Raw genomic sequence first — 15,486 nt, 5'->3', positions numbered from 1 at the left:
AATTTTGATCAGGAATAACATTAGCCTGCTAAGCTCCAAATTTGCACAGCACTTTAGTACTCAGCTTTTCACTGAGTTGGTAAACAGTCATGGTGAATTAACTATTCGCTGCATTGTGAGATGGTCAAAATTGAAACTTCTGTTCCGCAGGAAATCCCAACCCTTCAGAATTTGATTATGCTCTAAATCAGGAAGAATGTCATTACTTCAGAATTTCCCATTAAACAAATGTCTTGAAGAAAAGAGATTCAGGAATCTAAACCAAAAGCTTTTGGTAATGACAAAACAATTTATTTTCATCTGACTGAATGGTTTTAGTTTGATGTAGTAAGAAGGTTTACATCAATTGTATCTAAATGCTATCTAAACCACTTTAGATTACATTTCATCTCATCACAGTAATACGGTTAACATTAACATATAACGCAAAAGGACAAAATAAAGAACTGGCTTACTAAACCAGAAGATTTTTACAAAACTGAAATAATTATTTCTCACAGTTCTCCATGGATATCTGCACTGTATCTGTTATAAAATCTTAAAATATTGACTACCCTTCATTCACTGGTAACAACAAAACAACCCTCCCTTTCCCTGCCCCAAAATTATTCCATTGAAAAATGTGATTAGTTCTGGCCTCACTGAAGCGAGTGGAAATTTTGGCATTGACATCAATGAAGTCAGAACTTTATTCACTGATTTCAGAAGGACTACTTGTGTACTTAAATACATGCAAAACCAAGTCCTGTATTGATCTGGAACCTTAACAACAAAACTTCAAGGAAAATGACCTCATCTCAATCTCAGCTAAGAGCATAGAGCAAGACTCTTAAATATAGAGCATAGACTCTCAAACAAGCAAAAGCAATGTCTAGCCAGATTCTGAGAACATTTTCCATGAATTTACATCATCTGGAACAACAGCAAAAATAGATTATTTCAAAATCAGTATGACCAGTTCACCAATTTTAAAGTATCTTCAACCACAGGAAAATAGTGACACACTATTTTTACCATACACTTAGAAAAAAATCATTACCATTACTGCATTATTAAAATCTGCGCACTTATAAATAAGGTATTGATTTCTGACATTAAGGAGATACTGTTCTCAACAGTTAATATAATAAAACTAAACCATACAGTAACATAAACAAAAGGAGAATTCACCAAATGTGGGCAAATATGCCTCAGGCACCATCTGTTATGTGCCCATCTGCCCACGGGGCAGATTGCTACCATCTAGCATTATCAAGAGGCTCCCTGTATTTCTCAGGAAGCGAGTACAAACATTTCCAACGACTCATGGTGCTAAATATATGTTTCTCTGTCAGTAAGATATTGCCTTCCATCTTGGTTATGCCTGAGAGAGACCGTTTCTTTTTTTTTGTGAGTTCAGGAAAAAAAAATAAAAAAAAGAGTAGATGCCTAATCCCTTGAGCATGTGCTTTAGTACAGATTTGAAAAGCCTCCTGGGGCCCTTTTGTGATGGAACAGGCAGGGCTTCATTGCCCACATATAGACTTCTTCGCCCATCTACGCTGCCCAGCACTTTTCTGATGGCACCCTGGAGATTAAAATTCTTCTGGATGTCCACTGGCCTGGACATAAACACGAAGCTAAAGATTCTTCCATCATTTTAGGCCAATATAGTCTGAAGTGACAGCCCCATTGCTGCAAATGATAAAAGACTAACAACTATCCCCACCTACCTCCAAAACCAACCACCAGGGCAAAGTAAAAGGCATCTTAATTTTAAACAATAGAGAAGTATATTTAAGAGAAAGTAGGAAAAAAATATTTCAAGCACGAATCATGCAATGCAAATGACTGAAAAATGCCGTTGGAATTTTCAGAATGATCACTTAAAAGCTTCTTTGTTTTCTTTAAACGAATGTCTATTTTTGGTACATTAACTCGGCATTTTTTGTATCAGAACGTGGAATGTACACTACAATCTAAACTTCATATGAACATTAGCCGGAGCTTTGCAACTACTTTCATCCAAACAGATGACTGCATTTAATACTGCAGTATAATCTTGCTTAGTCTCCAAAATAAATTTGCAAAGGGAGTGGAATACCGTGAGGATAATTAATGTGATAGGGAGGTTTTTTCATCTTGATGTCATTATTTAAGACTGACTAAATTAAATTTGTTATGTTAAGTAACCTGGGGCACCAAATGGAATTGGAACCCTGCTTCCTAGGTACAGAAATATAGTAGGAAACAAAGCCCTGTCACGAAGCAGACTACCTAAGCAGCCAGGCCCTGTCAACCCTATTATGACTGGCCCAAGAGCAACTGACCTATGTTCCCTGAGCAAATACATAACAGAGATGGAAACTGAGCAGGGATCTCCCAAGTCCCAAGGTCTTAAGCACAAGTCCCAGCCATCACTATAGAAGAACCTGCACTGACCCCACTGGATCTATATTTGAACTACAGCAGCCAGATAGAAGACAAAACAGAGATGGGGAGCAAGTAAGCATCCACTGAAATGCTAGTCTAAGGACCAACTGTCTGTGTTGACAGATGTGTTGTACCATTTTGACAATGCAATTCCACTGAAGTTCTCTAATCACCATTTATTGTTGGATATTGTTAGTGAATTTGCCAAGTTTTACATGTACAAAGAAAGATTAAATACCTTGCTCTATTAATGTTATACAAATTTTATCCTATGTTTATTAATTATCTCTACGGACAGCAAAGGCAAATAAGGTGTTTAACAGTGATGAGAATTAATGGCCTGATAGAACATGCAAAAATTTCACCAGAAACTCATGGATAATGGCCAGAATTCAACATTGCCCCAAGCATAAAACTAGAGTAACTGCAAGGATGATTCCAGGTCCATTAAGGTTCAGTAAACATTCAGCATCTGTGGGTTCCTTATGGTTTTTAATAAGCCAGAATGAAAGGGTTAAGCACATAATTCTGTACCCCTTTTTCTTTCTTCCTTTATGTTTTTCCTTTTTTAAAAAAGAAGAGTCTCCCTAGAGGTCCCCCAAGGTCTGAATCTATTGCCGGATTTAATCACTTTTGGTGCCTTTCCTTCTTCTTTGCAGCAAATTTTGTCTGAGCACTCCTGGGACTGGTGTTGAATTACAGATTCACCAATGATTTGCTGCTTACTCTACATTATCCCACAAGTGCTGAGGCAAACAGTTCTTTGCCAGGATCAAATGATGTTCTATATTCGCCTGCAGTTTAAAATCTTGTTAATGTTGACACTTCTGATGAAAGCTCCACAGTGAAGCTGGAGTGAGGGAAACCTGCAGGCTTTGGTGACTGCCAAATAAATGGGTACTCAGGGCACAAAGTTTTTTCAATGTCCTCTACATGCCCACAGGGGCATCATCAACTTAGGCGACATCTTTACCAGAAACAATGTCAAATAGAAGACCTGACACACCCTGTCTGTGGGTGATGTCGCTGATAGGTGACAGAGTGACCGTTTGCTACCCTAAGTTGCTAAACTAGGGTGTCTGAGAAAGAACTTTGCTCTAAAGTCAATTAACTTTAATGGAAAGACTCCAAATTACTTCAGTGATCTTTGGACCAAGCTCAATAAGAACTAATTAGGTCTCCATTCCAAAGGTTAGTTGTCAGAATTATTAATGGATTTTTGTTTGTTTGTTTTTAATATTGGATGAGAGGGTCTTTTTTTAATTATTTAGAGGGACTGACATCACTTTGACGACATAAGTTGCAAATAGAGATGCCAGTATTTAAAGAATTAATTTCAGATAAGACAAGTAGCAAAATTTTACACATTGTACTAATGTGGTCCACTTTATGGGGATGAAGGAAATACAAACTACAGTTAGTGACACCTGTAATTTAGTTCTGTGGTATTTACTATACTCCACAGCCTTACCAAACCTACAACTAGGCTTACTGACTATAGCTTCCACTTCTGCCACCAATATCTAGGACCAGAGCTGGACTTTTCAGAACTCACCTCACTCCCTCTTTTTAAAACTCCTGACACAGAAGAAGATTGTATGTCTGAAAAACTTACCACAGGAGAGAAGATACTTCAAGAAAGATGATGATAAAGGTTCCTCATGTAGGAGTGGTACCACAGCAAATGGCTGAGCAGTCTTGACACTTTCTAAAATTTATTTATTCTGGCAGCAGATCATCACCTGCAAATCAAATTAAGAAATGCTCAAAATCTGAAAGTCACAAATTAGACTAGGGTGAAATATATGATGTCATTTAGCTGATGATTTTTCTCCTATTTATTTTTCCTTATAAATTGTCCCAGTAGGCCATGAATTTTTTTCTTTGGACTTTCTCCATTACTGAAAAAAATTTCCTAAATAATTTCCACATATTGGTCAGTAGCTTATTGCTTTTTTTAAAGGAAGTTTTCCTGGAAATTGCAGGAAATACTTAAAAGTTCAAAGTATAATAAATACAATACACTCAAATTGTATTTATACATACAAGCATACAAGATGGGAAACAGAGATGTAATTCTTCCCTGAGAATTGGTCAGACAACAAAATTATTTACCTTGGAGCACAGTCTTCAAAAAAAGACCTAAAATCTGCCTTTGGATACTAGAATCCAATCCTCTCTGGTGCTAACAAAATGTCAAGTCGTATTCTGGCAGAACGTGGGCCTGCACCTTTGCTGCTGAACTGTGAAAACCTAGTTATAGGAGAATAGGAGAGTCTGTCTTTGTGGCATAACAGAGGAGATGAGAGAAAAGTCATAGCTCACACCCTCACACTGCATTCAAAGGCAAAGAGCAAAAAAGCTCTTCCTGTGGGCAGGACCTCTTCCCTCCTTTCTCCCTGACAGGGACTAATTCCCCTGAAATACAAGGGGGGAAAGGAGGATGGTTGCTCCCCTCTCCTTCATCTCCCGCCTCCCTTGTACTCAGCAAAGGGACAAGCTCAGGTGAATTCTGGCACAGAGGTTTTCAACAGGCTGCCCCCACCTCTCCCTTTGCCAGAGGCCATGTCAGCTAAAACACACATCTGCTCCATACCCCCTCCAAGTCACAGGTCACTCACTATCTTAAAGCAGATGAAACATCAGGGTACAAATGGGATGCACTGAAGGTCACCTGGTGGAAGTCATGGTGGGCGTAGGTACATGCAGACTCATCGTTTGCTTTGTGTGTGGACAGGAACCACTGGCAAACCCATTTGGTCTGAAGTGTTGGTCTGCAGAGCTGCCTTGTCTCTTGCTGAGTTGACTGCAGGGTTAACTGCAGAGCTATGGTGTACCCTGTACAAATCCAAGCTTTAGAGCAGTGACACTGTTGACTTGAGCTACAGCCAATGAAGGTGTGGGCGAACAGCCTTTCTGAAAACCAGTTTCTCAACAATCTTGTAGTTGCACTGAGTAACCGTTACTCAGATTTCTAATTAATAGACAGACCATATAGAAGATCTTGGGTTAATAGAAAGAAAAATTGGAAGAGCTCAGATGCACTAAATATCTGTGCTGACCCTAGCCTAAAGGCTCAATTATGATGTGTAAGTATCTTTGCAACTTGTGTTAAAAATAATAACAGAACTGTCACTAATTTATGCCCAGTCAATCAGAATGATCCATAATGTGGAAGTTTTTAACAAGCTGCTGTCCAACAGTTTTGACATGTTTTAAAACAAGCCATCCTGAGCAGCCCTGTAGAGGCTAATGCTTCTAAGCTTAATGACTCTCCAAAGAGGAGGAGGCATAAAGATTTAGCAACTCAATAGACATGACTGCACAGACCTCTGCAGCCAGCTTGGAAATGACAAACAATTTGTTAATAGAGAAGCTTTATTTTTATATTATTTTTTGCCAATGAAGTGAAAACAGAGCATTGATTAAGCAATCCAAGCTAAGAATATTCTACCCAAATTGGAGTTTTCAGACTGGCAACTGGTTTCAAGGCTTTCAAATACAACTTCTGCTTGTTGTTTGATGTTTAAAGATACCTGTCCTAGAGCCAGAGACAGTATTTGGTGTCAAGCTGACACTGTAGTTCACAGATGGATTTCAGTTGGGTGGGCCATGCCGCATGCACAACACTTGTGTAAAAAATGCTTTTTGTCTCAAATGCTACAAACTGAGAGAAAGGATTAATAGAGCCATCAAGAAAAAAGTTCTCCGTACAAACAGAGTATGGCTGAAGAATACCAATAGCCCAACATGTTCTTAACTCACCATCACCCCTCTCTTCCTCCTATCAGATGAAGTCATTTGTATATAAATTCAGACTAAGCCTGTCACATGCATCACTAGGTTTCTGCATAGCTCAAATTCTAAGCTTATTTCGTGTGAAGTAGTTTTACTGAAGTCATCATACGTATTCAACAGTAAATGAGAAATAGGTGTCTAGAGGTAATTAAAAATATTTGTGTTTTTTTCCTTTGCAGAGAATTCAATTTTCCAGGGGAGCCTTAAATACAAGCTTTTGGACCTCACATATTAAAGTCTGAGTGACTCATATTCTCATTCCCTTGTGTAGCTACATTATTAGACTGTATTTCCCTCAATTCATCAGAGAATAGGCTATGTCCAGAGCCATAAAGCAGAGATAGTAGCATGTCACGGAAGATTAGGTCCAGACAGGAAAACAGGCCCCTGAGTAGAACAGGAGCAAGAAGCATCTAAATTGTAATACTCAGAAGGTATTATGAAGCCTTTCTGGAATTAAAAATAATATGATTTTGTGGTTGAATATTTGGGTTTTGAGGTAGTTTGGGTTTTTATTAAAATAAACCTGCAAAAAGAACATGCCTTTCACTACAAATCTCCTGGAAATGCTGCATGAAAAATTTTCATCCTAATCGGGTCAGTTTGTTTGGACAGACTGCTGAGTAAATAAATACCTATGCCACATTATTTGTATTGTAGATCTTTCTCCACAGCTAAGAAAAATCAACACAGGCATATAAACCAAGTCAAAAATATGCATTATGCTTAACAAATAAGTATTAGAAGAAATTATACATTTTTTCAACTAGTGATCTGTACATTTTACACGTCTGAAAATTAAACCAGTTATTTTTGTCTCTCTGGGTTTTAAATCAACACCCATCACTCCAGTAGGCTGTTAACAGAGGGAGTGTCCTTGATGTAGTAGAATTGTTTTCCTGAAAAGTTCATGCAGGAGTACAAATCCTAAGGCTAAGATCCTGTTTTCTGAAAATTTTGCTCAGAAAGCCAGCACATAAACTGGAAGCAACAGCTTTCCGTTACCATGATTTATCATTCCCGTTTAACCTACTCCCTCTACATTCTTGATAGAAAAGCTTCTAATTGTTTGAATACCTCTTTCTTCCCTGAAAAAAGACAATCAGACCAAGAGAACAAAACAAAGATTTGTGTTGGCTATTTTAGAACAGAGACAGGGGAAAAAACATTACCAGTGGTAAAATTAATTGGATTTTTTTTTGTTGTTGAGATGAATTACTGAGCACAAGATTTGTTGGGTGAGTAACTGCAACACTGGTGCCAGCAGAAACCCTCTTGCAGTGCTCTTTACAACACTGTGCTGGTACCTGACAATTCTGTAGTATTAATAGCCTAAGTACCATCTTGATCAGAATTTCTTTGAAATTCCTTAATATAACATTATGTGAGCACTTCTATGAGATTTGTTCCTGTTCTTTTGGTAAATACAATATGTAGTTTCGCTGCCAGAGAGGGAAGTAATAGCTTTGTACGTACAGTCTTCAAAACAAAATTCTGCTTCCTTTTCTTTCCTATGACCCTGGATCCTGCCTTGCTGACACAGCGGCAAGTACTGAATCACATACAGATTCCTCCTTAATCTCTCCTGAATCTTTGTGACACACACAGGATTGACATTTCAGTGAAGTTTTATTGGACAAACAGATTCACTCAGATGCTGCTGAAGTAAATGGATGTATTTATACACAGAAGAGATTTGGAGGGGTTTTTTTATTCCCACAGCAAAAAATGACACTATTCAAAGTAGCTGTGTCCATTAGATTTTTAAAAAAAGTATTCTTTTTTCATTATCTCATTATTTTAAATGTATTTCATAATTTATTTGTAGTGGAAAAAGGATTTATAAGTAGAAACCACAGGAGAGTCAAAATTCAGGTCACATTTGTGCAGTTCACCAGCTAATCTGAAAATCTAAATGTACTGAGACTTCCTAATATCTTCTCAGAATTCTGTGTACTGTTACTTATGAATAGGCTCAATTTAAACGGAAGCTTTTTATATACCAAAAAATATTTTCTGCATTGTCATCTACTTCCTTGTTCAGTCATTTCATGTCTACTGCTCAAAATTTGTACATTAACAGCCAAATCAGGTTTTGACCCACCCACTGCCTTCTCTGTAACAGATTAATAGCTATTACATACTCCCCTACTGGATTGGCTAAAAAATGCAGTGGCACCAGTAGAAAACATACCATGCTTTCCTCTTCTACCAACAACTTTGTCATATAGTGACAGATTATTAAAGTAAGTGAACAGCAGGAAAGTAAATGAAATTTAGTCTCTCTTCATTGCCAGTATCCTACTGAAATTTTCAACTCATATTAAAGACTGTAGTGGAAGAAAATAGGAAGAATCTTCCTGAAACTGAGAGAGATTGAGAAGTCAAGGAGACTGGGTTCAGCTACTGCTCATGCCCTGGATGAGTGACACTGGCTTATTTCCCACATTTCACAGTGACCATAAACAAATACGTTTGCTTCCTTTGGCCCTGAATGTATTTTACATATTTCAGTTGCAAGCTCTTTGGGGCAGAGTCTGCTGCTGAGTATGCTTTTCTTGTGTTAATGCAACACAGCCATGATGTATCTTGAGACCTGACAAAATTCCAAGAAGTAAGTAGTTACGAAGGAACTTTCTCCATCCAACAATTTAGTTCTGTGAAAGACCATTTTCCTGAGCATACTTACACGTCAGAGTGCCAAAAGAAAATCTAATAATACTTTAAAAGACAGCAATAAAACCTGAATCAAGTGGCAAAAAGGCTATTAGAGAAATACTGGGCACCTGGACAAATCCATGCATCCTTCAGTTTTCAAGCAGTTTCATCTTCCAAAATATTCTGCACTTCTTTTGATACTGCATATGTACCTCTTAAACAGCTTTTACAGTTCAGCTAGAAAAGCCACCACTGTGAGAAAATTCTGTACCTGATGAAAGTACTTTAAGGAATGTAGACTCTGATCTGCAACCCTTTTCTCACACAAATAATCTTCATAGCTTTGATTATGACACGAGTAGGATCATTTATGTAAGAAAGAAGCAAGGTAGGCAAAGGAACTTAAGAATTGCACTAACATAGTAAAGCATTGTAAAACGACAATAAAAATGGCATTTAAGCTCTCTCAAGTTCTGTCTATTCCGTAGTACAGAAAAAAAAAAAAAGTAAACTGAGCAAGTAGCTTTTACAAAGCTGCAGCCAGCAACTAGCAGGACCTTGTAAGAAGAGATCCCAGATCTAACCTGAATGAATAACCATGTCAAAAACAAGGTACTGGAAACAGGCAGAGTCCACACAAAATGCCAAAGGTACTGTCCACAACCTAAGAACATCTGAGAAGTCAGAAAGTACAAAGATAAGGTTTGAACTGCCAAGAATCCAACTGAGTTACACCTTGCAAAGAATATGAAAACAAATATTGAATAAAATAAGACAAAGAAAAATGCTGTGCCATTGTGGAGGAATAGAGTTTAAAGACAACACAAGGAAAAGCCTTGAATAAGTATTTTGCCACGGTTTTCAATTAGAAGTTTTAAGTTTAATTTAGAGACAAAGATAAGGTGAACAATGAGAATGTGGGTACGCAAATAGAAGCTACCACAGCTAACACAAAAGCTTGATTCAAAAAGTGAAATGCATCAAACTTGAAGTCTGGTTAACTGTTATCTCTGACTTCTAAAAATTTCTGACACATGTAATGCTGGTTCAGTGACAAATATTTTTAATAGCACCATCAAGTTGGGAGTGAAACTGAAAAATAGTAAATACGGCTTCTTTACTTAAAAAAAAATATGTGAAGAAAAATAAGAGAAGGCAGTTGGGAAATTACAAGCTGTATCATTTGACCTCATTAGTATGAAAGGCCTTAAAATACATTTTGAGGGAGACAATATATAAAGACACAGAGATAAATGAAGAATGGGATAAAATGCAACAGCCATTTACCAAAGGGACACCATACAAACTACCCACATAGTTTTCTAAGATGAGGTAAGTGATTTTCTGAACAGATGAAGTGTAATAGATCTCATCTTTCAGGACTTTAGGAATGCATTTGACACCATGTTATACATTATTAAGGACTCTGAGGACTAAGCAGAACACTCTTTTGGTGGCTAAAAAACAGCTAAAGGAGAAGTAGTAACAGTTAAGTGCTATTATGAAGGGATGCAACAAATCAACTGCGATTAGCAGTAAGGGTGTTCAGGATCCATCCTGGGGCTTCTGCTGTCCTTTCATAGCTCTTGATCAGGTAGAGACTGTGACCGGGATAGAAGAGAACCGGTGTGCTCTTGTACTGCCAATACAGAAGAGTAGTGAAACTATACAAATAGAGCAGCTTGAAGATGGGAGCCATAGAAATGGAGTAAACAGTATGGTCATGTGCAGAAAATTCAAATGTAACTTGGGAGATGACCAGGTAGAGACAAATGAGGACTGTAGTCACCAATGAAAGGATGACTAAATGGGTAACATGATGAAAAAGCCAAGTGAGAGACTATAGGACATGAGGACAGAGATTTTCAGTGGAACCCAGGAGACATCTGTGATCACGTCCAAAGTGCGGGTTGTGCCTCACCTGAAACCCTTACATACATTCAAGAAAGATGAACTCAAATGGGGAAAAGTAGAGGGAATAGCTTCTGAAATGAGTGGAGGAATGGAGATCCTCCATCCAAAGTTACTAACAGAGCTAAGTGGTTTAGCCTAGCAATGAAGGAGCTAAGTAAGGATATAACTGCTGCCTAGAAATGCTTTGAGGAAGACACCTCTAGGTGGGAGAAGTGTTATGTAAGTTAAAGAGCAATAATAGCACGAGGGAAAAAAAAAAGGAATTATACATGCCACACATTCATCTAGGCTGTAAAGAAGGGACCTAGCAATAAGCCTTTGTCTTAAATAGTCTCCCAGATACAAGAGTTAGGGCAAAATTACAGCCTTCAAGTTGGAGCTTAAGATACAGCTGGAAGTATCACATGCTGTAACACCCTTTACAATTGCCCCGACCCATTGCTTGCATCCACTGGTCACAGAATGTCTTTTAGCTCTTCCATGAACAGTGTGATGGTGATATTTTTACTGCTTGGATGTTACTGGTGTCATTTTGGGGGACATATCCAACAACATTTACCATTCCATTTTTCCTGTACAGTCTTCATTACAAAATGAATGTAAAACTAATTACACAGATAAAGACTTCCGTGATAATGCAGGCTACTTGTAAGTGAAAATAAATAAATAGAAGACTGTAGGGCCCAAGATTATTTGAATAGCTAGGGCTCACACAAATACAATCAACAGGAGCTTTAATTAAGAATAATTAAGTCTTTTGTGAAATAATCCAGGGCAAACTGTAGAATTGTTTTAAAATTGTTATTAGCTGCTCAGATGGAGTTTGTCAGATGGGTTTTCAGTGCTCTAAAGCTGAGAAATTTAACAGAAATAGTATGTTGCTGTACTTTCAAAACTTGTGGAGAGATGCATCTCTCCTGAAGAGAGTAAAGATTTGGCACTTTGTATGATGAGAGAGGATCTGGCCCAAACACTCCTGTTTGCAGATGATGACTTTACTGTATTATTCACTTTGTCTTGGCACAGTCAATCAACAGAGGAAGTGCAGCGGAAATAACAAAGCCTCTTCTCTATTTGCTGATAAAATTTTTAGCACATTTAAGGAGAAATCTGAACCACAGTAATTTCTGCACCCCAGAAAAACGTGTTGAGCAGAGAGAAAAGGACAGAGAGGACATCAGTACTTGCAAAAGGCAAAACAAAACCCAGGAAAATGTCTCCATAAAGGGAATGTGAAAAAATAACTCTTAAAACACATTTTAAGGAAGTATCTGAAAGACCTTTTCCAGGACATAGCGCCCATTTATATCCATTACGTTTCCACCTATTTGAACACAAAACAGTGGATTTATACTAGGGATGAATCTAATCCGTGTGTGTATTCAAAATAAAAGGTTCAAGGAACTAGCCAGGAGAACAGCATTTTTATCAAATAGAATTCCTTTGTATTCATCCTCACATTATCAGAAATGCGGCTATTTCCTAATTAGCACATCTCCAACTTTAACCTTTTGTCTTGACTGCAATCTCTTAGATTAGCAGTTTAGTTCAGCCTCCTCAAAACTTCTTCTTTCATAAATTGACTATTTCTATGGTAACAGCTGCCACTTTCATTCTACAAGCATCAAGAAAATGTGGTTTCCTTTGTAGCAGTGGGCCAGGCTGGGTGTGCAACTTTGGCCTTTGTCAATGCTCTTTTCAGACAAAACTGTTTATTCCAGAAGAAGAGGAAACAGGTGCAAGCGCAATTCAGGAGGCAGTTTTTGGCTGATCCATGAAGCAGGACTGGCAACAGTCTGGAATGGAGCTGTCGGATGACCCACCTGCAATGCCAGTATGTTCTGCAGCTGCAAGAGGGAAGGACAAGCACATTCAACAGCAGCCACGAAACTTAAATCAGTATTTTCTGTGCGGTTTTCTTTTGTTTTGTTTTGGTTTTTTTTCCTTTTTTGCTTGTTTCTTTGGTGGCTACACAAACAGTAGCAAGACATCAGCTTAATATCTCCACAAGAACAGTTGAGAAACACTTAATGTAAATCAAGGGTTCTCATTCAAAGAGCATTGAACTTAAGCCAAAAAGAACATCAGTTCATTGCTGAGAAGCTGACACAGCTTTAATGATCAGTGTCTTCATCTTCAACACCCACACTAGTCTATAACCAAAGTCCTAATCTCAGCTGAAGTCAATTCCCAAAGTAGCATCAACTTCAGTGGGACCAGCAAACATTCACAACAAAGGTACTTTGTCTCCTGCCAGTCATGTGACATTTTTTTGGAAGTTTATCAAACTGGAGGCTTTTTCCAGAAAACCCATCTGTTCTATATGAACTCACTCTGACACCTTTACATTCTTTGAAACTGAAGGTTTCCAAGTCAATCTGTTAAACTGAGAACGGATAAAGTGGGATTCACATCTACTTCTCCAGCAATCCACTGAAATAATTGCGTTTTCCCTTAGTCACAAATGTAAGATTCTGTCAGAAAAGAGAGCTGCAATTTTCCAAAGTTAGTATTGCATGTTCAGTTTCTTAAATTGGTCTTTAAAATATATTTTTAATTTTTTAATGAAATTTTTAGCACTCATGTAAAGGACTGGCAGACAGCAAAGAGACTGAAAAATTAAACACAACTCTAGCAGCCTATTCTTTCCTTTTCTGAATTCCCCATTAACCCTTTCAGCACTAGACCAGGTGATTGGTTTCCTTTCCTTACACACTTCTCATTCCAGGCATACCAATACCTGTTGGTAATTAGACACTTGGAAAACTTGAACTCAGTTTGGATTTGGGCCTACTGCTTTAAATCAAAATTACCAAGTGTTTGAGGACAGAAAAATCACAGATCTGTTTTTCTGAAAGTGAACAGTCAATGGCTGCAGTTGTGCAACCTACATAAACTCTTTCTCTGCCCATTTCAACAGGCATTAAGACAGTTTAGAAATGGACTCATTTCTAAGCCTCATATCTGAGTGTTTATCATGCTTCTACATCTGCAGATTTTGTTACCGTCATAAGGTACCAAACCCAATACCAACAGTAAAGCCTACAGCTTCTCCTACTGTAGGCCAAAAAGGCAAATGATGCCACTAGTTAGAAATGAATAGCAGGCTATAAACATCCTGCAGGCACTAAGACTGTATATGTACATGAGTATCCCAGAACCTGGATGCCATTCAGATTCAAAACCTAATTCTGTTGCTGGATCATAATCCAGAAAGGGCCAAACTAAATCTCTTGGTTCTGGGCTCACACTGAGAAAGCCTGGGTTTGAGTTTGAGCTGAGAGTCCTAAGCTCATGTTTATTTTCACTTCAGCTCACAAAAAATTGGTGAATAATCCAGAACTGTTCATCCAGGAAAGATTCCAAAGGCTTGCCAAGTTCCAGACAATAGTCCATAGAAAAAAACAAGTGCACAGATCTGCTGGCAGGAGATGCCTCTATCCACACTCAGCTTGCATGCGTTCCTAGGGTGGTTCTCAAAAATGGGACACCCTTGGGAAGGGAAAGATGAGGGAGTTAATTGAACCGTACCTGTGAATGCCATGAATACCCCTTAGATTGAATGCAAAGGAACACCAAATTAATTACTGCAGATTAATGAAAAGGAGGAAAAGGTTGGCAGGAAGGGTTGCCTGCATGACTGGCAACATCACAGCAACAAAAGCATTTTACAGGAGAACTCATAGATTCTGCACTGTAGATGTTTGCCATCTCAGTAGTAATAGTCTATATTCTGATGCCACATCCCAGTTTTGCTATCACACTCCAGGCACCAGGACTGTTAAGGTATTACTTTGATACCCCACAATACTAGCCTGCACCCTGTTTGGTGCCTTCCTCTGCAGTCTGGCCCAACTTCCACCTGGGAGAGGGGTGTGACTCTACCTGCACTGGCTGCTGGACTCAGGAGAGGCACAGGAGGCAAGCAGTGCTCATTTTCCACTTTCCTCAAGGGCTGTTCTTTCTCCCCAGTAAAACACCAGAGCAGAGCTGCTGTACCTGTATGTTTTACAAGGATCTGTGGATCCTAGAGCATTCAAGGACCAGGTGGTACCAAGGTGGAAAGTCCCACACTACAGAAGGATAGAGAGGAGGGGATCCCACTTCCAATGCCTTTCAAATTAAATTCTTAAAGGGTAAGTCCTGGCTTCTCTCCTACCACCCCCGCAACATCAGCTCAGATCTTACAGGAAGTAGGATAGTGAGGAGATCACTGCTGTGACCCAGAAGTTCCACAAAGCTCACTCACCCTTGCTCAGAAATTCTAACAGGATTGCCATATTTAGTGTCTTTACTATACTTTTTTTTTTTTTTTTTATCAGTAATATGGGAGATTCAAATGGTGTTGCTTTGTCTTCACACTACTTGTAAGTATCTCCAACTTCTGGCAAGCAGTGCATCACAGGCCCTACCTCATGCCAGGGAGACATAAACAGCATCCCTGCATCACTGTCTGAGTTTTAAGCTTTTCTGCACGCTTTTACCATATATTAATGGAACTCAGCCCACACCAATTGGTGAGCTAATTGCTGTCAGAGCAGATGGTAAGATAGGCCTGAAAAAAATATTTGGTACTTTTTTACCATGTGAGAGAAATGTAAGAGGGAAAGGATGTCTTTTCCATTTCCTGAGGGCTGCAACAAAAGTCAAAGCAAGCTTTTATGATCAGTGGAGTTTGAGGAACAATTATCCAGCTCCAGTGGA

General features: G+C 38.6%; 1 long non-coding RNA gene across 1 annotated transcript in view; it reads right to left on the bottom strand.

The window, feature by feature from the left end:
- LOC141946092 (uncharacterized) overlaps window positions 1-15,486 on the bottom strand; it is an 80,657-nt gene that overhangs the window by 59,234 nt on the left and 5,937 nt on the right. Inside the window, exon 2 of the long non-coding RNA XR_012629720.1 lies at window positions 4,028-4,154. This is a non-coding gene — a long non-coding RNA (uncharacterized LOC141946092). The remainder of the gene's footprint in view (window positions 1-4,027; window positions 4,155-15,486) is intronic.

The sequence above is a fragment of the Strix uralensis genome, chromosome 1 (assembly GCF_047716275.1).
Source record: "Strix uralensis isolate ZFMK-TIS-50842 chromosome 1, bStrUra1, whole genome shotgun sequence".
NCBI classification, from domain to species: Eukaryota; Metazoa; Chordata; class Aves; order Strigiformes; family Strigidae; genus Strix; species Strix uralensis.
This window is presented reverse-complemented; position numbering and strand designations above follow the sequence as displayed.